The sequence below is a fragment of the Pelophylax lessonae genome, assembly GCF_965119305.1.
Source record: "Pelophylax lessonae genome assembly, chromosome: 5".
Taxonomy (NCBI): Eukaryota; Metazoa; Chordata; class Amphibia; order Anura; family Ranidae; genus Pelophylax; species Pelophylax lessonae.
The window spans coordinates 560,349,270-560,370,907 of NC_138772.1; the positions used below are offsets into that span (position 1 = coordinate 560,349,270).

At 46.7% G+C, this 21,638-nt stretch overlaps 1 long non-coding RNA gene across 1 annotated transcript; it reads left to right on the forward strand.

Moving 5' to 3' along the window:
• Positions 1 to 1,774: 1,774 nt before the first annotated feature.
• Positions 1,775 to 18,807, forward strand: LOC309556222. Its single transcript, XR_014225308.1, has 3 exons — positions 1,775 to 1,853; positions 14,256 to 14,336; positions 18,669 to 18,807. It is a non-coding gene; the product is annotated as an uncharacterized lncRNA (long non-coding RNA).
• The last annotated feature ends 2,831 nt before the right edge of the window (positions 18,808 to 21,638 follow it).

Sequence of the window (21,638 nt, forward strand, 5' to 3'; positions counted from 1 at the left end):
GAACAGGACAGCTTGGGAATATTGCAGACAATATACAGGAGGAGGGTGAAAAGGGTGTTGTGGAAATTTTGGTTGTGGACATTTTCTTAGTTAAATAGTCATAATGTCTCCCAGTGTCGAGTTTTACCGATAATCGCTATTTACAGTGATTATCGCTTTAACTGTCATTGCAGGAAAGACTTGTTAGTGAAAACCTTCCCTTGGATGAGATGGCACAATACTAGTAGCAAAGAGAGTCCATCGCACAGATCTATGTCCGCAGTTCGGGGCCCCGTACTGCTGGGATATGTTTGTGATATGGAAATTCTTAGCATTTTACCAAGATTAATAGATGGCACCTTTTTAGTCACATTCGATCGGTGTGACTGAGGGGCTGCTGCTATTATCTTATGCAGATAAAGCCTCATCAACTGGAACAAATAGAATGGTCACTATCAAATATGCTTTATATGTGAATCATGTTTGATGAAGACCCACCAACAGGTAATGGATCCATGTTTGAGGAGTGTGGAGGATATGACAGTGGGCGGTATGTACAGGAGAGGAGTGTGGAGGATATGACAGTGGGAGGTATGTACAGGAGAGGAGTGTGGAGGGTATGACAGTGAGCAGTATGTACAGGAGAGGAGTGTGGAGGGTATGACAGTGAGCAGTATGTACAGGAGAGGAGTGTGGAGGGTATGACAGTGAGCGGTATGTACAGGAGAGGAGTGTGGAGGGTATGACAGTGGGCGGTATGTACAGGAGAGGAGTGTGGAGGATATGACAGTGAGCGGTATGTACAGGAGAGGAGTGTGGAGGGTATGTCATTGGGCAGTATGTACAGGAGAGGAGTGTGGAGGGTATGACAGTGAGCGGTATGTACAGGAGAGGAGTGTGGAGGGTATGACAGTGGGCGGTATGTACAGGAGAGGAGTGTGGAGGGTATGACAGTGAGCAGTATGTACAGGAGAGGAGTGTGGAGGGTATGACAGTGAGCGGTATGTACAGGAGAGGAGTGTGCAGGGTATGACAGTGAGCAGTATGTACAGGAGAGGAGTGTGGAGGGTATGACAGTGAGCAGTATGTACAGGAGAGGAGTGTGGAGGGTATGACAGTGAGCGGTATGTACAGGAGAGGAGTGTGGAGGGTATGACAGTGGGCAGTATGTACAGGAGAGGAGTGTGGAGGGTATGACAGTGAGTGGTATGTACAGGAGAGGAGTGTGGAGGATATGACAGTGGGCGGTATGTATAGGAGAGGAGTGTGGAGGATATGACAGTGGGCGGTATGTACAGGAGAGGAGTGTGGAGGGTATGACAGTGGGCAGTATGTACAGGAGAGGAGTGTGGAGGGTATGACAGTGGGCGGTATGTACAGGAGAGGAGTGTGGAGGGTATGACAGTGGGCGGTATGTACAGGAGAGGAGTGTGGAGGATATGACAGTGAGCGGTATGTACAGGAGAGGAGTGTGGAGGGTATGACAGTGAGCAGTATGTACAGGAGAGGAGTGTGGAGGGTATGACAGTGAGCGGTATGTACAGGAGAGGAGTGTGGAGGGTATGACAGTGGGCGGTATGTATAGGAGAGGAGTGTGGAGGGTATGACAGTGGGCGGTATGTACAGGAGAGGAGTGTGGAGGGGATGTCAGTGGGCAGTAAAGCTGATTCTAATTGGATGCTGTGGGTACTGCACACAGTTCTTCGCTCCTTGTTCTGTTAATAGGGTGCCCCAGTGGTTTTCATTTTCTATTGGCTCAGAGCTGTAGTAATACTTTGATACGTTGTCTATTTCAGGACAGACCACCTAAACGCCAGCCCAAAATACAACCGCCCCGCCCTAACATGTTTGCACTCATGTCTCTCCAACAACCGGTAGGTTCTCATTAATGTAGACGCCTTACATGTGTCATAAAATATTTAGATTAATGCTGGGAAATGTTTCTGTATTTCAGAATTTGCAATATTGGGACATTACAAACAAAGTAGAAATATTTTAGTTGATGACGGTGGGCAGTATGTACAGGAGAGGAGTGTGGAGGGTATGAGTGTGGGCAGTATGTACAGGAGAGGAGTGTGGAGGGTATGAGTGTGGGCGGTATGTACAGGAGAGGAGTGTGGAGGGTATGACAGTGGGCGGTATGTACAGGAGAGGAGTGTGGAGGGTATGAGTGTGGGCAGTATGTACAGGAGAGGAGTGTGGAGGGTATAACAGTGGGCAGCATGTAAAGGAGAGGAGTGTGGAGGGTATGACAGTGGGCGGTATGTACAGAAGAGGAGTGTGAAGGGTATAACTGTGGGCAGCATGTAAAGGAGAGGAGTGTAGAGGGTATGACAGTGGGCGGTATGTACAGGAGAGGAGTGTGGAGGGTATGACAGTGGGCGGTATGTACAGGAGATGAGTGTGGAAGGTATGAGTGTGGGCAGTATGTACAGGAGAGGAGTGTGGAGGGTATAACAGTGGGCAGCATGTAAAGGAGAGAAGTGTGGAGGGTATGACAGTGGGCAGTATGTACAGAAGAGGAGTGTGAAGGGTATAACTGTGGGCAGCATGTAAAGGAGAGGAGTGTGGAGGGTATGACAGTGGGCGGTATGTACAGGAGAGGAGTGTGGAGGGTATGACAGTGAGCACTATGTACAGGAGAGTAGTGTGGAGGATATGACAGTGGGCAGTATGTACAGGAGAGGAGTGTGGAGGATATGACAGTGGGCAGTATGTACAGGAGAGGAGTGTGGAGGCTATGACAGTGAGCACTATGTACAGGAGAGGAGTGTGGGGGGTATGACAGTGGGCGGTATGTACAGGAGAGGAGTGTGGAGGGTATGACAGTGGGTGGTATGTACAGGAGAGGAGTGTGGAGGGTATGACAGTGAGCGGTATGTACAGGAGAGGAGTGTGGAGGATATGACAGTGAGCAGTATGTACAGGAGAGGAGTGTGGAGGATATGACAGTGGGTGGTATGTACAGGAGAGGAGTGTGGAGGGTATGACAGTGAGCGGTATGTACAGGAGAGGAGTGTGGAGGATATGACAGTAAGCAGTATGTACAGGAGAGAAGTTTGAAGGGTATGGCAGTGGGCGGTATGTACAGGAGAGGAGTGTGGAGGGTATGACAGTGGGAGGTATGTACAGGAGAGGAGTGTGGAGGGTATAACAGTGGGTAGCATGTAAAGGAGAGGAGTGTGGAGGGTATGACAGTGGGTGGTATGTACAGGAGAGGAGTGTAGAGGGTATGACAGTGAGCGGTATATACAGGAGAGGAGTGTGGAGGGTATGACAGTGGGCAGTATGTACAGGAGAGGAGTGTGGAGGGTATGACAGTGGGCAGTATGTACAGGAGAGGAGTGTGGAGGCTATGACAGTGAGCACTATGTACAGGAGAGGAGTGTGGAGGATATGACAGTTAGCAGTATGTACAGGAGAGAAGTTTGAAGGGTATGGCAGTGGGCGGTATGTACAGGAGAGGAGTGTACGAGACGAGGCTCCTCTGTATTGAGGGTCAAGCAGGAATCAGACTGTTTATTGAAAAGGAATACACGCTTTATATGCACGTTAGAAGTAATGCAGTCACTACATGAACAATGACCCAAATCCAGCCCCCAACATTACACAATGGTTACATAACGAGCCCCCAATACACAATACTCTGAGTGTCAATACATCCCTTAGCAGACAACAGGGGAGTTCATTAGTACACTTAACAATAGGTGAATGGAAAGCCACCTCAGACAAGAATATCACAATTTACTTATTCAGACAAAAGCAACATCGTTAAGCAATAGACAGTCAGTCTCCACATTAAACTTCCTGGAATGCCCATAATAGGAGTTGTACTTCCTGGTCACCCCGCACCCAAAGTGACTCCCGACACATATGGCTCCCTCCTTGTGGGACACTCCGGCAGACCCGGCTTGATCCTTCTCGGGTCAACTTGGGGATGTCCGGAACTAGGCGGCCCGAGTGACGTCTGTTTGCCGGGACAACCCATCAGCATTTGTTAGGTACTGGGGCAGCCAAGACAGGGGCATTTACAAGTGCTTGCCTGAGAGCTAGAAAGGCGGCTTCACAAGCTGGAGACCACTGGACCTGCCTAGGTAAATTCTTTTTCGTCAGGTCAGTCAGGGGTTTGGTGATAGCACTATAATCAGGGACAAAACGTCGGTAGTACCCTGCTGTCTCCAAGAAGGATAATACCTGGGTCTTAGTACGGGGTGTGGGCCAGTTAGCTACTGCCTCTACCTTGGCTGGCTCTGGCCTCTGGTTTCCACATCCTACTCGGTGTCCCAGGTACTGAACCTCAGCCATACCTAGATGGCACTTGTCTGGTTTCAAGGTCAGGCCTGCGACCCAAATCTTGTCCAGGACCAGCCCTATGTGAACCAGGTGCTCCTCCCAAGACCCACGGTAGATTGCAATGTCATCCAGGTATGTACATGCAAAGTCCTGGAAGCCATCGAGGAGCCTATCAAACATACGTTGGAAGGTAGCCGGGGCATTTTTCATCACGAATGGCATGATCTTAAACTGGTACAGGCCAAACGGGGTAACAAATGTCGACTTGGGGATAGCATCCTCGGCCAGGGGAATCTGCCAATAGCCCTTACATAGGTCTATTGTAGTTAAATAACGTCCCCTGGCTATACGATCTAGTAGTTTGTCTGCCCTGGGCATCGGGTAGGCGTCAGTGGTGGTCTTCTCATTGAGTCGCCTATAGTCCACGCAGAACCGGGTAGTTCCATCTTTCTTATGCACCAGGACTACAGGCGAGGCCCAAGGGCTGTCAGAGGGCTCAATGACTCCTAACTGAGTCATCTCCTGTATCTTCTTCCGCATTCCTTCTCGGACTGCTTCAGGGATACGATAGGGGGGCTGTCGAAGGGGTGCTTGTCCCAGGGGCTCTACCTTATGCACAGCCAGGGTCGTGTAGCACGATTCTTGGGAGAAAGTTGACTGTTTCCCCCACAGAAGCCGCTTAGCCTGTTCCTTCTTTGTGGGGCTTAACCGGTCCCCTAGCTGTACAAGGCTAGTGAAGTCAGTCTGGGGTTCTCTCTCTAGTAAGTCAGGGAGGGGTAAACTTTCTGAGTCGTCCGCAGCAGGGGCACATACTGCAACAACATCCTCCTGCCGTTCCGGATATTCCTTCAGCATGTTAACATTAAAGGTTGGCTGGATTCTTTCATCTGCACAGCTGGCAATAACATAGGTATTATCACATACCTGGGCTACTACTTTATACGGGCCCTGCCAAAATGCCGGCATCTTGTCGGTCTTCACCGGCTTGAGCACTAAGACCTTCTGCCCAACCTGGAAGATACGCTGTCGGGCCCCCCGATCGTACCATCTCTTCTGTCTCCCCTGGGCTGCCTAGAGATTCTCCCTTACCATCAGAGACAGTTGCTTCATGCGGTCCCTGAGTTCCAGAACATAGGGCACTATGGGGGTCCCCTCCTGCTCTGTCGCTCCCTCACAGTGTCCTCTAATGAGATCGAGGGGTCCGCGGACCCTTCTCCCATAGAGTAACTTGAAGGGAGAGAACCCAATAGATTCCTGGGGTACCTCTCTGTATGCAAATAACAGGTGAGGTAGGAATCTCTCCCAGTCTCTGCAAGCGTCCGAAAAGGTCCTCAGCATTTTCTTGAGGGTCCCGTTAAAGCGTTCTCAGAGACCGTTAGTCTGGGGGTGGTAAGGTGAGCTCAGAAAGGGCTTAATATCGCACACCTTCCACAACTGCTGGGTGAGCACAGAAGTAAACTGGGTTCCCTGGTCAGAGAGAATCTCCTTAGGGAACCCCACTCTAGTAAATATCTTAACCAGGGCATCAGCTACTGTCTCTGCTTCAATGTTGGACATAGCTACTGCCTCTGGGTAACGGGTGGCGTAGTCCACCACAGTGAGAATATATTTCCCGAATGGACGAGGCCTGGCCAAGGGACCCACAATGTCAACGGCTATGCGGTAAAAGGGCTCCCCAATAATAGACATGGACATAAGTCTGGCCTTAGAGTGGTCCCCTCGCTTACCTACCCATTGACACGTGTCACGTGTTTTGCAGTATTGTCGCACATCCTGGTTAAAATTGGGCCAGAAGAAATTCTGTGTAATCCTATGGGCTGTGCGACGGGACCCTAGATGTCCTGCTAGTGGTACATCATGCCCGATTCGCAGAATCTCCAGCTGGTATTTCTTAGGGATCCTATACAGGCTATCCCCCACCCATTCATAAAGCTCCTTATCTATTCCTCTTTCCTGAGTATCTGCCTTAGCCCTATACTTGTGTAAGGTTGGGTCCTTTCTGGGTTTCCCTCCCGAATGCCTCTGGGGTATCCCAGCCTAGGGAAGCCTGATCTAAGGTACTTGTCTGGGACGATAGTCTTACCGGGGTCTCAGCAGGGGGCGGGCCGATTCCAGCAGCATGGAAGCAGAAACGAGGGGGGCCAAATCATTCCCCAGTAGTACATCCACTGGCAAATCCTTCATCACCCCCACATTCACGTGTCCTGAACCAACCCCCCAATCCAGGTGAACATGGGCAACAGGTAGCCGGAAAATGGTGCCTCCCGCTACCCTTACGGCTACAGTGTCTCCGGTGTGTTGGCTCTCTGGGATGAGGTTCTTCTGTAGTAGGGTCATGCTGGCGCCAGTATCACGTAGGCCATTGGCTACCTTTCCATTAACCCAGACAGTCTGCCTGTTTTGCTGCCTGTTGTCCCGGTTAGCCGCTTGTACTGGATCAGCCTCGTGCAGGACGTTCCAATGTTCTACCTCCTCAACGCAGTGGGCCGCAGGCATGGGTGTTCAGGGGTTCCCCCCTGCTGGCTTTTTCCAAGACTGGGACTGCCTTGCTGGATTCAACGGACAGTCTGGCTTTTTGTGCCCTAGCTGTTTACACCCAAAACACCTGATGGGTTGTAAGTATTCCTGGGAGTTGAACCTGGGCTGCTGAAAATAAGTGGCCGCTGGAGGTAGTGCTGTAGGGCGGTACGTCTGTGGTTGGTAGGCGGCAGCTGGAGGGGGTGCCGCTGATCGATAATCCACCCGAGCTGTTGTCCTGACTACAGGGTTATCCAGTTTGTGAGCGTCTGTGTATTCGTCCGCCAGGCGAGCTGCTTCAGACAGGGTGCAAGGTTTTCGGTCCCGGAACCACTCTCTGACTTCCGGAAACAGCTTGTCAAAGAAGTGCTCCAGCAGGAACAGCTGCAGCACCTCATCCCCAGATACTGCTTGGCATCAGAGCGACCCAGTGAGATGCCGTGCGGTGTAGGCAGCATGCCCTCTCTGTATATGAGTCTCCAGTCTGCTTGCTAGTCTCTCTGAATCGCCTCTGGTATGCCTCCGGTGTGACAGCATACTTGGCCAAAAGTGCTTCTTTTACCAGCCCATAGTTCATAATATCCTCATCTGGGATGGCCCTGAATGCTTCACTGGCCCGGCCGGACAATTTCCCAGACAAAATGGTAACCCATTCCACTGTGGGCACCCGGTGTAGGGCATATTGCCGTTCAAAATCGGCAAGGTACCCATCAATCTCCCCTTCAGTTTCGATGAAATTTTTAAAAGCAGCAAAATGTACCTTTCTCCTTTCAGTTGGTGCTGCTGTGACTTATGCTGCTGCAGCACTTCTTTGCTGTAGCCAATTTGCCTCCACAGCAGCTATAACTCAGTCTATGATCTCAGCTGTAGGGTTAGGGCCATAATGTGCCAGTCTTATGTTAACAGCCCGATCAAAACTTGCCTCTTCGGGTGTCCTGTCTGTTATGCTGGGCCTTTCTATTCTGTTGGGTCTTTCAGCTCTATCCATTTTGACTAGTTCTGCGATAATGTCCCTCTTCAGTAAGTCCTTGAGGGTAGAGCGCTTTAGCCGTTAATACTGTGCTTCCATTGGCCTGTGTCCTCTTGTAGCTGTCCTTCTGGGCTGTAGGAATTATCCCGCCACTTGCCACCAATTGTAACGACACCCCGGGTATGAAAGGGGTTACAGTCGTTTAGGACATTTCATTCCTGAATACAAAGGCAGCTACCGGACACTCCACTCAGCCGAACATGAAACCCATACGAATAATCCCCCCCCAAGTACGAGACGAGGCTCTGTATTGAGGGTCAAGCAGGAATCAGACTCTTTATTGAAAAGGAATACACGCTTTATATACATGTTAGAAGTAATGCAGTCACTACATGAACAATGACCCAAATCCAGCCCCCAACATCACACAATGGTTACATAACGAGCCCCCAATACACAATACTCTGAGTGTCAATACATCCTTTAGCAGACAACAGGGGAGTTCATTAGCACACTTAACAATAGTTGAATGGAAAGCCACCTCAGACAAGAATATCACAATTTTCTTATTCAGACAAAAGCAACATTGTTAAGCAATAGACAGTCAGTCTCCACATTAAACTTCCTGGAATGCCCATATTAGGAGTTGTACTTCCTGGTCACCCCACGCCCAAAGTGACTCCCGTCACAGGGGGTATGACAGTGAGCGATATGTACAGGAGAGGACTGTGGAGGGTATGACAGTGAGCAGTATGTACAGGAGAGGACTGTGGAGGGTATGACAGTGAGCAGTATGTACAGGAGAGGAGTGTGGAGGGTATGACAGTGGGCGGTATGTACAGGAGAGGAGTGTGGAGGATATGACAGTGAGCAGTATGTACAGGAGAGGAGTGTGGAGGATATGACAATGGGCGGTATGTACAGGAGAGGAGTGTGGAGGGTATGACAGTGAGCAGTATGTACAGGAGAGGACTGTGGAGGGTATGACAGTGAGCAGTATGTACAGGAGAGGAGTGTGGAGGGTATGACAGTGGGCGGTATGTACAGGAGAGGAGTGTGGAGGATATGACAGTGAGCAGTATGTACAGGAGAGGAGTGTGGAGGATATGACAATGGGCGGTATGTACAGGAGAGGAGTGTGGAGGGTATGACAGTGGGCGGTATGTACAGGAGAGGAGTGTGGAGGATATGACAGTAGGCAGTATGTACAGGAGAGGAGTGTGGAGGGTATGACAGTGAGCAGTATGTACAGGAGAGGAGTGTGGAGGATATGACAGTGAGCGGTATGTACAGGAGAGGAGTGTGGAGGGTATGACAGTGAGCAGTATGTACATGAGAGGAGTGTGGAGGGTATAACAGTGGGAGGTATGTACAGGAGAGGAGTGTGGAGGGTATGACAGTGAGCACTATGTACAGGAGAGGAGTGTGGAGGGTATGACAGTAAGCAGTATGTATAGGAGAGGAGCATGGAGGGAATGACAGTGGGCAGTATGTACAGGAGAGGAGTGTGGAGGGAATGACAGTGGGCAGTATGTACAGGAGAGGAGTGTGGAGGATATAACAGTGAGCGGTATGTACAGGAGAGGAGTGTGGAGGGTATGACAGTGAGCAGTATGTACAGGAGAGGAGTGTGTAGGGTATGAGAGTGGACGGTATGTACAGGAGAGGAGTGTGAAGGGTATTACAGAGAGCAGTAAGTACAGGAGAGGAGTGTGGAGGGTATGACAGTGAGCGGTATGTACAGGAGAGGAGTGTACATACCGCCCACTGTCATATCCTCCACACTCCTCTCCTGTACATACTGCCCATTGTCATACCCTCCACACTCCTCTCCTGTACATACTGCCCACTGTCAGAAGAGGAGTGTGGAGGAAATTACAGTGGGCGGTATGTACAGGAGAGGAGTGTGGAGGGTATGACAGTGGGCAGTATGTACCGGAGAGGAGTGCGGAGGGTATGACAGTGGGCAGTATGTACAGGAGAGGAGAGTGGAGGGTATGACAGTGGGCGGTATGTACAGGAGAGGAGTGTGGAGGGTATGACAGTGGGCAGTATGTACCGGAGAGGAGTGCGGAGGGTATGACAGTGGGCAGTATGTACAGGAGAGGAGTGTGGAGGGTATGACAGTGGGCGGTATGTACAGGAGAGGAGTGTGGAGGGTATGACAGTGAGCAGTATGTACAGGAGAGGAGTGTGGAGGGTATGAGGGTGGGCAGTATGTGCAGGAGAGGAGATTGGAGTGTTCGGTTGGGGAAACATAGAATAGTGATTTTTTTTTTATATGTTTATTTTACATTTTTTTTTGTCTCGGTATAGGTCTATGTATGTCTCTGACATGTTGGAATCCACTAACTGCTAATTGGCTCACTACCTCTGCTGGCAGTTTATTCCAAGCATAATCTACTCTTTCAGTAAAATAAAACTTTTTAAGACTCGTGTTGAATTTTCCTCTTCCTAGTTTGAGGTCTTGTCTTCGTATTCTTAATCTTGGCTTCATATTGGAAATCCTTCCCTCCTGAACCTCATTCACATCCTTAACGTAGTTTAAGGTTTCAGTCATGTCCATCTTTTCCCTCCAGTCTGTACATCTGGAGTTCCTGAAGTCCCCTGATATGTCCCTTAGACCTTCCACCATGTGTGGTGCCCATCTCTGGACTCGTACTATCCCATCTTCTTCTTTCTGCTTTTTGAACGCCCTCCAGCAGTATTTTACAGATTGCTGTGCAGATTTGTTTTTGTATATTTTCTGTTTCCTGGGAGGCGTTTCGGTGATTGCGTCCAGCTGCTTCATGAAGCACCACATCTGGAGTAAAGTAAACGTCCAGCGGCGGATGAAGCCTGTTTAACGCTAAACCAGATTCATCAACAACTGATAGTTGTGCAAGAAGCTGGTTAATCGTCAGGAAATTGGACACATTGTTAGTATAGGGCAGACGGTTGGGTGTTCTCAGTCTACATAGAATCTTGTGGAGAGGAGGGGGAGGGAGGACATAAGACTGGAATTCCCAAGAAAGGAAACATTCAGAAACCATTTCAGAAGAATACACACAATGGAGCAAGATATCCAAATGCTATTTCTGGGGTAGAGACTTATGCCTCGTACACACGCAACGATTATCGCCGACCGATCGTCCGTCTTTTGTCCAGAGTGGTGTTTTGTTGGTTGGAATGTGCCTAGACTGCACACAAATTTTCTCGGCCAACAAAAATCTACTTCAGAAGTGATGTCATGTGCTGGTTTACTTTCCGTGTGTTTTTTCTTCTCTGAGCATGCCCAGTCTTGCTCATCAGATTTTTGTCTGCTGAAATCTGTACTGACTGACGGAAAATCGGCCGTTGTGTTGACGGCCAACAAAAATTTTATAGCCTGCACACCAGATTTTTTTCGGCCGAAAAGTCGGAGTCGGTTGTTGGAAGCATCATACTAACAAGCCGAAAATCGGCCGATCGGACGTTGGCCGAAAATTCACGCCCAATTATCGACGCGTATGTACGGGGCTTAAGATAGTGAAGCCAGGCAACTGGGATTTTCAGAATGAGTTCTGCCTTGGTCGGCTTTGTATTACTCCTTGTGAAAATATCATTTAGGTTGTCAATGAAAGGCGAAGAGTTCTGTATCTGGATGAGATCTTGATAATATGGGATCACACCAGGACAGAAAGTGATGGGAAAACCAAACTGTAATGGTTGTCACTGGAACAGGAATGAAGGGAAATTCTTCTAATATGGACACCTGTTCTGGTGACAATTTCCAATGGGGACGACTGTTCTGGTGATATCGTCCAATGGGGTCAACTAATCTGTCAACAACTTCCAATGGGGACAACTGTTCTGTCAACAACTTTTAATGGAGACAACTGTTCTGTCAACAACTTCCATTAGGGCATCTCTCCTGGTAAGAGTCTCCAAAGGGGACACCTTTTCTGGTGACAACATCCAGTAGGGACAATTGTTCTGGTGACAGCTTCCAATGGGGACACCTGTTCTGGTGACATCTTCTAATGGCGACAACTGTTCTGTCAAGAACTTCCAATAGGGCACCTCTCCTGGTAAGATTTTCCAATGGGGACACCTGTTCTGGTGACAACTTCCAATGGGGACCCCTGTTCTGGTGACAACTTCCAAAGGGGACCCCTGTTCCGGTGACAACTTCCAATGGGGACACCTGTTCCAGGCAGACCTCCAATAGGGACATTCATTCTGGTGAGAAATACTTCAGTAGGGACACCTTTCTTGGTGACAACCTCCAATGGGGAAACCTGCTCTGGTGAGAACTTCCAATGGTGACACCAGTTCTGGTGAGATCTTCCAATGGGTACATCTGTTCCAGTGCAAACCTCCGATGGGAATATTCATTCTGGTGAGAGAAACTCCAGCAGGGAAGCCTTTTTTGGTGCAATAGGAATTGCAGTTCTGGGAATATTTTCCAATGGGGACATGGGTTCTGAGGAAAATAACTTCCAATGAGGAAAACCTGTTCTGGTGACAGTATACAATGGGGTCATCTGTTCTGGTGACAGTATACAATGGGGTCATCTGTTCTGGTGAGAACTTCCAATAGAGACATCTGTTCTGGTGAGAACTTCCAGTAAGGACACCTTTTTTGGTGAGAACTTCCAATGGGAACACCTTTTCTGGTGACAACTGCCTAATGTCTCCTTCACACAGGTGTGAAGAGACGTTTGCTTCATATCATATACAGTATCTCACAAAAGTAAATACACCCCTCACATTTTTGTAAATATTTTATTCTACCTTTTCATGTGACAACACTGAAGAAATGAGACTTTGCTACAATGTAAAGTAGTGAGTGTACAGCTTGTATAACAGTGTAAATTTACTGTCCCCTCAAAATAACTCAACACACAGCCATTAATGTCTAAACCTCTGGCAACCAAAGTGAGTACACCCCTAAGTGACAATGTCCAAATTGGGCCCAATTAGCCATTTCCCCTCCCCGGTGTCATGTGACTCGTTAGTGTTACAAGGTCTCAGGTGTGAATGGGGGGCAGGTGTGTTAAATTTGGTGTTATCGCTCTCACTCTCTCATACTGGTCACTGGAAGTTCAACATGGCATCTCATGGCAAAAAACTCTCTGAAGATCTGAAAAAAATAATTTTTACTCTACATAAAGATGGCCTAGGCTATAAGAAGTTTGCCAAGACCCTGAAACTGAGCTGCAGCACGGTGGCCAAGACCATACAGCGGTTTACAGGACAGGTTCCACTCAGAACAGGCCTCGCCATGGTCGATCAAAGAAGTTGAGTGCCGTGCTCAGCGTCATATCCAGAGGTTGTCTTTGGGAAATAGACGTATGAGTGCTGCCAGCATTGCTGCAGAGGTTGAAGGGGTGGGGGGTCAGCCTGTCAGTGCTCAGACCATACGCCGCACACTGCATCAAATTGTCTGCATGGCTGTTGTCCCAGAAGGAAGCCTCTTCTAAAGATGAGGCACAAGAAAACCCGCAAACAGTTTGCTGAAGACAAGCAGACTAAGGACATGGATTACTGGAACCATCTCCTGTGCTCTGATGAGACCAAGATAAACTTATTTGGTATCAGATGGTGTCAGGCGTGTGTGGGGGCAACCAGGTGACGAGTACAAAGACAAGTGTGTCTTCCTACAGTCAGGCATGGTGGTGGGAGTGTCATGGTCTGGGGCTGCATGAGTGCTGCCGGCACTGGGGAGCTACAGTTCATTGAGGGAACCATGAATGCCAACATGTACTGTGACATACTGAAGCAGAGCATGATCCCCTCCTCCACTGTATTTCCCATCCTGACCCCTCGATTTCTGATTTATCAGCCTCCTCCTCTGTATTTCCCATCCTGACCCTCTTTATGTAATATATCAGCCTCCTCTTCAGTATTTCTCATCCTGGCCCTCTATATCTGATATATCAGCCTCCTCCTCAGTATTTCCCATCCTGACCCTCTATATCTGATTTTTCATCCTCCTCCTCAGTATTTCCCATCCTGACCCTCTATATCTAAAATATCAGCCTCTTCCTTGGTATTTCCGATCCTGACCCTCTATTTCTGATTCATCAGCCTCCTCCTCAGTATTTCCCATGCTGACCTTCTATTCCGGACTACTCAGCCTCCTCCTCGGGTATTTCCCATCCTGACCCTCTATATCTTATTTATTAGCCTCATCTTGGTATTTCCCATCCTGACCCCTCCATATCTGATTTATCGGCCTCTTCCTCTGTATTTCCCATCCTGACCCTCTATATCTGATTTATCAGCCTCCTCCTTGGTATTTCCAATCCTGACCCTCTATATCTGATATATCAGCCTCCTCCTTAGTATTTCCAATCCTGACCCTCTATATCTGATGTATCAGCCTCCTCCTTAGTATTTCCCATTCTGACCCCCTATATCTGATTTATCAGCCTCCTCCATGGTATTTCCAATCCTCACCCTCTATATCTGAGTTATCTTCCTCCTCAGTATTTCTCATCCTTACCCTCTATATCTGATTTACGTACAGGAGGACTTCAGCACACTTGGGAAACCTCCTATAGATGAAGGCAGGAGGGAAAGGAAGAAGAATGGCCGGAGGCGCTTCCGTGGGGTATGGAAATATTTCTATACATAAATGATTCCATATGTTGTGTGTCTATCGGTGGGAAGAATGCAGGAATCGCTGTCAGAGTCCCATGTACAGTAAATGGCGTCCAGTGTAGTGCAGTCATCTGGTGCAGCAGTGATGGTGGAGCTCAGTGGAGACTTATTGCCCACCTGTGCATTTTAGGGGCCACTACAAATTATTGGTGATATGGTCAAATGCATAAGTAGTTTGTATTACAGCATTTCCTCACAAAAAAGTAAAACTCTTATAGTCTGTGCTAATGGGTAACTGGGCAGCTAGAAAAGGAACCAATATATGTTCATACCAAAATTCAACACTCTAAATCCAGATTTTATAAGTCAAAGAAATAATATATGCGCAGAATCAAACAAACAACACTAAAATAAGGTGCAAATGAATCAATAAAACCATAAAATAAATACTTAAATACCAATAGTGACTGAAATAATCATATAACATCCACAATTGGATACATTAATAGTCCCATGAGCAAACAGGAAGAGTGTCCGTTAAAACGTTGATAAATAAAGTGCAAGATGTTATCCACTAGACAAATAGACACCGACACCCAAGGCTGGGAGTGATTTTTCATTTCAATGGCTCGAATAAAATCTGGCCAATGAAAAAAACCAACACACTAAACATTAGCAAAAATGCCACTTGGGCATGTTTTTGAAGCTGCTTTTCCCCTGTTAGGGGGAAAGGAAAGTTTTTACAAAAGCCCCAGTGTGCAGGAAGCCTAACCAAATTCTATATACCATCCATACCCCAATCCTATATACCTTCAATACCCCAATCTTATATACCATCTATACTCAAATTCTATATACCATCCATACCCCAATCCTATATACTTTCCATACCCCAATGTTATATACCATCTATACCCAAATTCTATATACCATCCATACCCCACTCCTATATACCTTCCATATCCCAATCTTATATACCATTTATACCGCAATCCAAAAAAACATCCATACCCCAATCTTATATACAATCCATACCCCAATCTTATATACCATCTATACCTCAATCCTATATACTATCCATACCCAAAACTTTCTGTATATAGCATATTCAACCCAATCCTTTTAACCATCTATACCCCAATCCTATATACCATCCATACACCAATCTTATATACCATCCATACACCAATCTTATATACCATCCATACCCCAATCTTATATACCATCCATACCCCAATCTTATATACCATCCATACCCCAATCTTATATACCATCTATACCCCAATCCTATATACCATCCATACCCCAATCTTATATACCATCCATACCCCAATCCTATATACTGTCCATACCTCAATCCTTTATACCATCCATACCCCAATTTTATATACAAAGTACTATCCACACCCCAATCCTATATATCATCCATTCCCCAATCTTATATACCTCACATACCCCAATCCTATTATAGCATCCATACCCCAATCCTGTATACAATCTATACCCCAATCCTATATACCATCCATATCCCAATCCTATATACCATCCATACCCCAATCTTATATATACCACACATAGTCCAATCCTATATACCATCCATAACCCAATTCTATATACTATCCATACCCCAATCATGTATACCATCCATAACCCAATCTTATATACCATCTAAAACCCAATCCTATATACCATCCATATCCAAATCCTATATACCATCCATACCCCAATCCTATATACTATCCATACCCCAATCTTATATACCATCCATATCCCAATCTTATATACCATCCATATCCCAATCCTATATACCATCCATACCCCAATCCTATATAACATCCATATCTCAATCTTATATACCATCTAAAACCCAATCCTACATACCATCCATACCCCAATCGTAAATACCATCCATCCCCCAATTATGTATACCTTCCATACCCCAATTGTATATACCATCCATACCCCAATCCTGTATACCATCCATACCCCAATCTTATATATACCACACATAGTCCAATCCTATATACCATCCATAACCCAATTCTATATACTATCCATACCCCAATCATGTATACCATCCATAACCCAATCTTATATACCATCCATACCCCAATCCTATATACCATCCATATCCCAATCCTATATACCATCCATATCTCAATCCTATATACTATCCATAACCCAATTATGTATACCTTCCATACCCCAATTGTATATACCGTCTATACCCCAATCCTATTTACCATGCATACCCCAATGCTATATACCTTCCATACCCCAATTGTATATACCGTCTATACCCCAATCCTATTTACCATGCATACCCCAATGCTATATACCTTCCATACCCCAATTGTATACACCATCTATACCCAAAACGTATATACCATCCATACCCCAATCCTATATATACCTTCCATACCCCAATCCTATATATACCTTCCATACCCCAATCCTATATATACCTTCCATACCCCAATCCTATATACCTTACATACCCCAATCCTATATACCTTACATACCCTAATCCTTTATTCATATCCCAATCCCATATACTTCTATAACCCAATCCTATATACCATCCATAATGAACCCTTTTTGAGCTACACCTTTCTCAAACAGCAACCTGGGAAGAAAGGCTAAACCTCTCTGGAGTCACACCTTTCTCAGACAGCAGCCTCGGGAGCAAAGACTGGGCTGATTTGTAACTACACCCTTTTAAGACAGCAGCCTGGGAGGCAAAGACTGGGCCACTCTGGAGCTACATCATTCTCAGACAGCAGCTACTCTGAGCTACAGACCAGGGGTGTAACTACAGAGGTCACAGAGGCTGCAATTGTGACCCGGCCCCATGCTCCAGGGGGCCCATGCGATCTCTCTGTGCACCTGGATAGGAGGGGTGGAAGGAGTGACCTATAGCAGACCCAATCCTCTCCATTTTCCTCTTGCAGCCACTAAAAGTCTGCTTCTCCTCCTTCCTGCAGGCATTCAGTCGCTGCAGGAGAAAAATTGAAGGAATTAGTTCCTCTATATGCCGCCCCTTCTATCCAGCTTTCTCTTCCTTCTTCTACCCCTGGCCCCTTTCATCTTCTGCAGTGCTGTCGGCTTCCCCCCTCCCTTCTCCTGCTGGCTGCTGTGGGGGATGTTTCAGGAGCGAGAAAGGGGCTGGTAAATATGTCATTTGCCGCCCCTTCCTTTTCTTAATGGACTGACTCTGTCCATTCATAACTGAGGCATAGTAAACTGCCTTTACTATGCTTACGTTTGGTAATGAACAGGAAGCCTCTGTACAGAGCTCTTTCTGTCCATTCATTCTGTGCTGCTGAGGTTGCAGAGATGGAGTTTTAGGGCTGTGTCCTCAATCTCTCTCTCTGTCTCAAAGGTGAAACATCGGAGGTCTGTTTAGACCCCTGATACCTCAGCAAAGCCCCCCCCCCCCCAACGGGGATCCTAAAAAACTGGAAAAATATAAAAAAAATAATAAAAAAATAACATTGTAAAAAAATTAAATAAAAAGGAAAAAAAAAATAAAACTAAAATAATACAAATAAATAACTGCTGACACCAGTGGTGGGACTACCGGGCCGCGAACATTGCATTTACAACCAGGCCTTGGCATTCCCCTACTGGGCAGCCAGGGGTCAGGGGGGCTCTTCATGGTTTCTTGCACCTGGGCCCTGAAGATTCTAGTAACGCCTCCTCATACAGCAGCCTAAGAGGCAAGGCCTGGACCTCTCTGGAGCTACAACCTCCTCATACAGCAGCCTGGGAGGCAAGGCTTGGACCCTGCTACACTCACATGCCCCCCAGACAAAGACAGGGAGAGAAGGACCCTTCTAGAAGGTCTCTTCTAATATTTATCTTCTTCCCCAGCCTACATCACTGTATTAAACCCTTCAGTGATTGGCTGAGATAGAATAAATATATTAATATATAACTTCATACACTGTATCTTCTCGCTCTGCCTACTGGAGAACATTTCCCAGTAGCAGGAGAAGCAATCAATGTTCTTGGGCTTAGGAGAAACCTATCTATCCCAGATAACATAAACCAAGCTCAATCTGGCTACAGTCTAGCTTCGAACATTGAATTTGGACTGGAGACAGTCCATCTTAAGGCAGGATTTCTACATCATATCAGAGTCCTATTTATCAGACAACATAAAATCACACTAGGTAGGTATATGGAGGTCTGAGGTATATTATGGGATAATACCAAGCTGGAAAAGAGGGTTAATGGAGGCCATATTCCAACCAGAGGTTCAGGCAGTTCATGTGGGGGGCTGATTAAAAAACTGGAGTGGCCCTTTGATGAGCAAAAGCATGTTTCATCTTCATCACAGGAGAAGGAGGAAAGAAAGATGAGAAAACATCATCATCATCATCCTGAGGGCGAGAAGGAGGAGAAGAAATCATGGCGATTCGGGTCCCGTAGTGCTATAACATCAACATATGGAGGAATAACGGAGGACCTGGGTGATGGAAAGGTAATGGATGAATTCCTTCCAACTCATCACATGATGCATAATTATTCAAATTGGTGACAGAACTTGGGACGGAGGGGTTGGAAGCTGTTGGAGAGTTCTTTTCCTCCCCTCCCGTCCCTGCCCTTGTTATTGGGACAGCCAAGAAGGTTGAAGAAGTCCTTGAAATCTCTATCTGGGTGAGAAGGTCTGGGTGAGAAGGTCTGGGTGAAGCACTTCATCCTTCAAGGAAGGGGAGAAGGTCACATGATCCCCCATATCTTGTAGCATAGAGTTACAACCCAATCCTTTATACCATCTATACCCCAATCTTATATACCTCACATACCCCAATCCTATATACCATCCATATCCCAATCCTATTATAGCATCCATACCCCAATCCTATATACCATCCATACCCCAATCCTATATACCATCCATACCCCAATTTTATATATCATCCGTACCCCAATATTATATATCATTCCATACCCTAAACTTATATACCATCTATAACCAAATCCTAAATACCATCCATACCCCAATCTTATATATACCACACATATTCCAATCTTATATACCATCCATAACCCAATTCTATATAATATCAATACCCCAATCTTGTATACCATCCATACCCCAATCTTATATACCATCCATTCTCCAATCCTATATACCAGTGGTCCTCAACCCTGGCCTACAGGGCCCACTAACAGGCCAGGTTTGCAAGATAACTGAAATACATCCCAGGTGATATAATTTGCTGCTCAGTGATTGCAGTATTCTAGTCTGCATCTCCCCAAGGTAATACTTAAAACCTGGCCTGTTAGTGGGCCCTGTAGGCCAGGGTTGAGGACAACTGCTATATACCATCCATAACCCAACCCTTTATACTATCCATACCCCAATCTTATATACCATCTAAAACCCAATCCTACATACCATTCATACCCCAATCGTATATACCTTCCATACCCCAATCGTATATATTATCCATCCCCCAATCCTATATACCTTCCATACCCCAATCGTATATATTATCCATCCCCCAATCCTATATACCTTCCATACCCCAATCGTATATATTATCCATCCCCCAATCCTATATACCTTCCATACCCCAATCCTTTATTCATACCCCAATCCCATATACCATCTATAACCCAATCCTATATACCATCCATAATGGACCCCTCTGGAGCTACATCTTTCTCAGACAGCAGCCTGGCTAGAAGGGAAAGACTAGAAGGAGTAGACCCCTTTGGAGCTACACCCTCCTCATACAGCAGTCTGGGAAGGAAGGCTAAACCTCTCTGGAGTCACACCTTTCTCAGACAGCAGCCTCGGGAGCAAAGACTGGGCTGATTTGTAACTACACCCTTTTAAGACAGCAGCCTGGGAGGCAAAGATTGGGCCACTCTGGAGCTACATCATTCTCAGACAGCAGCTACTCTGAGCTACAGACCAGGGGTGTAACTACAGAGGTCACAGAGGCTGCAATTGTGACCCGGCCCCATGCTCCAGGGGGCCCATGCGATCTCTCTGTGCACCTGGATAGGAGGGGTGGAAGGAGTGACCTATAGCAGACCCAATCCTCTCCATTTTCCTCTTGCAGCCAATAAAAGTCTGCTTCTCCTCCTTCCTGCAGGCATTCAGTGGCTGCAGGAGAAACATTGAAGGAATTAGTTCCTCTATATGCCGCCCCTTCTATCCAGCTTTCTCTTCCTTCTTCTACCCCTGGCCCCCCTCATCTTCTGCAGTGATGTCGGCTTCCCCCCTCCCCTCTCCTGCTGGCTGCTGTGGGGGATGTTTCAGGAGTGAGAAAGGGGCTGGTAAATATGTCATTTGCCGCCCCTTCCTTTTCTTAATGGACTGCACTGATCACTGACTCTGTCCATTCATAACTGAGGCATAGTAAACTGCGTTTACTATGCTTAAGTTTGGTAATGAACAGGAAGCCTCTGTACAGAGCTCTTTCTGTCCATTCATTCTGTGCTGCTGAGGTTGCAGAGTTGGAGTTTTAGGGCTGTGTCCTCAATCTCTCTCTCTGTCTCAAAGGTGAAACATCAGAGGTCTGTTTAGACCCCTGATACCTCAGCAAAGCCCCCCCCCCCCAACGGGGATCCTAAAAAATTGGAAAAAAATTAAAATAATAATAAAAAATAACATTGTAAAAAAGTGAAATAAAAAGGAAAAAAATAATAAAACTAAAATAATAAAAATAATACAAATAAATAACTGCTGACACCAGTGGTGGGACTACAGGGCCGCGAAGGTTGCATTTACAACCAGGCCTTGACATTCCCCTACTGGGCAGCCAGGGGTCAAGGGGGCTCTTCATGGTTTCTTGCACCGGGGCCCTGAAAGTTCTAGTTATGCCTCCTCATACAGCAGCCTAAGAGGCAAGGCCTGGACCTCTCTGGAGCTACAACCTCCTCATACAGCAGCCTAAGAGGCAAGGCCTGGACCCTGCTACACTCACATGCCCCCCAGACAAAGACAGGGAGAGAAGGAATCTTCTAGAAGGTCTCTTCAAATATTTATCTTCTTCCCCAGCCTACATGACTGTATTAAACCCTTCAGTGATTGGTTGAGGTAGAATAAATATATTAATATATAACTTCATACACTGTATCTTCTCACTCTGCCTACTGGAGAACATTTCCCAGCAGCAGGAGAAGCAATCAATGTTTTTGGGCTTAGGAGAAACCTATCTATCCCAGATAACATAAACCAAGCTCAAGCTGGTTACAGTCTAGCTTCGAACATTGAATTTGGACTGGAGACAGTCCATCTTAAGGCAGGATTTCTACACCATATGAGTCCTATTTATCACACGAATGCGCT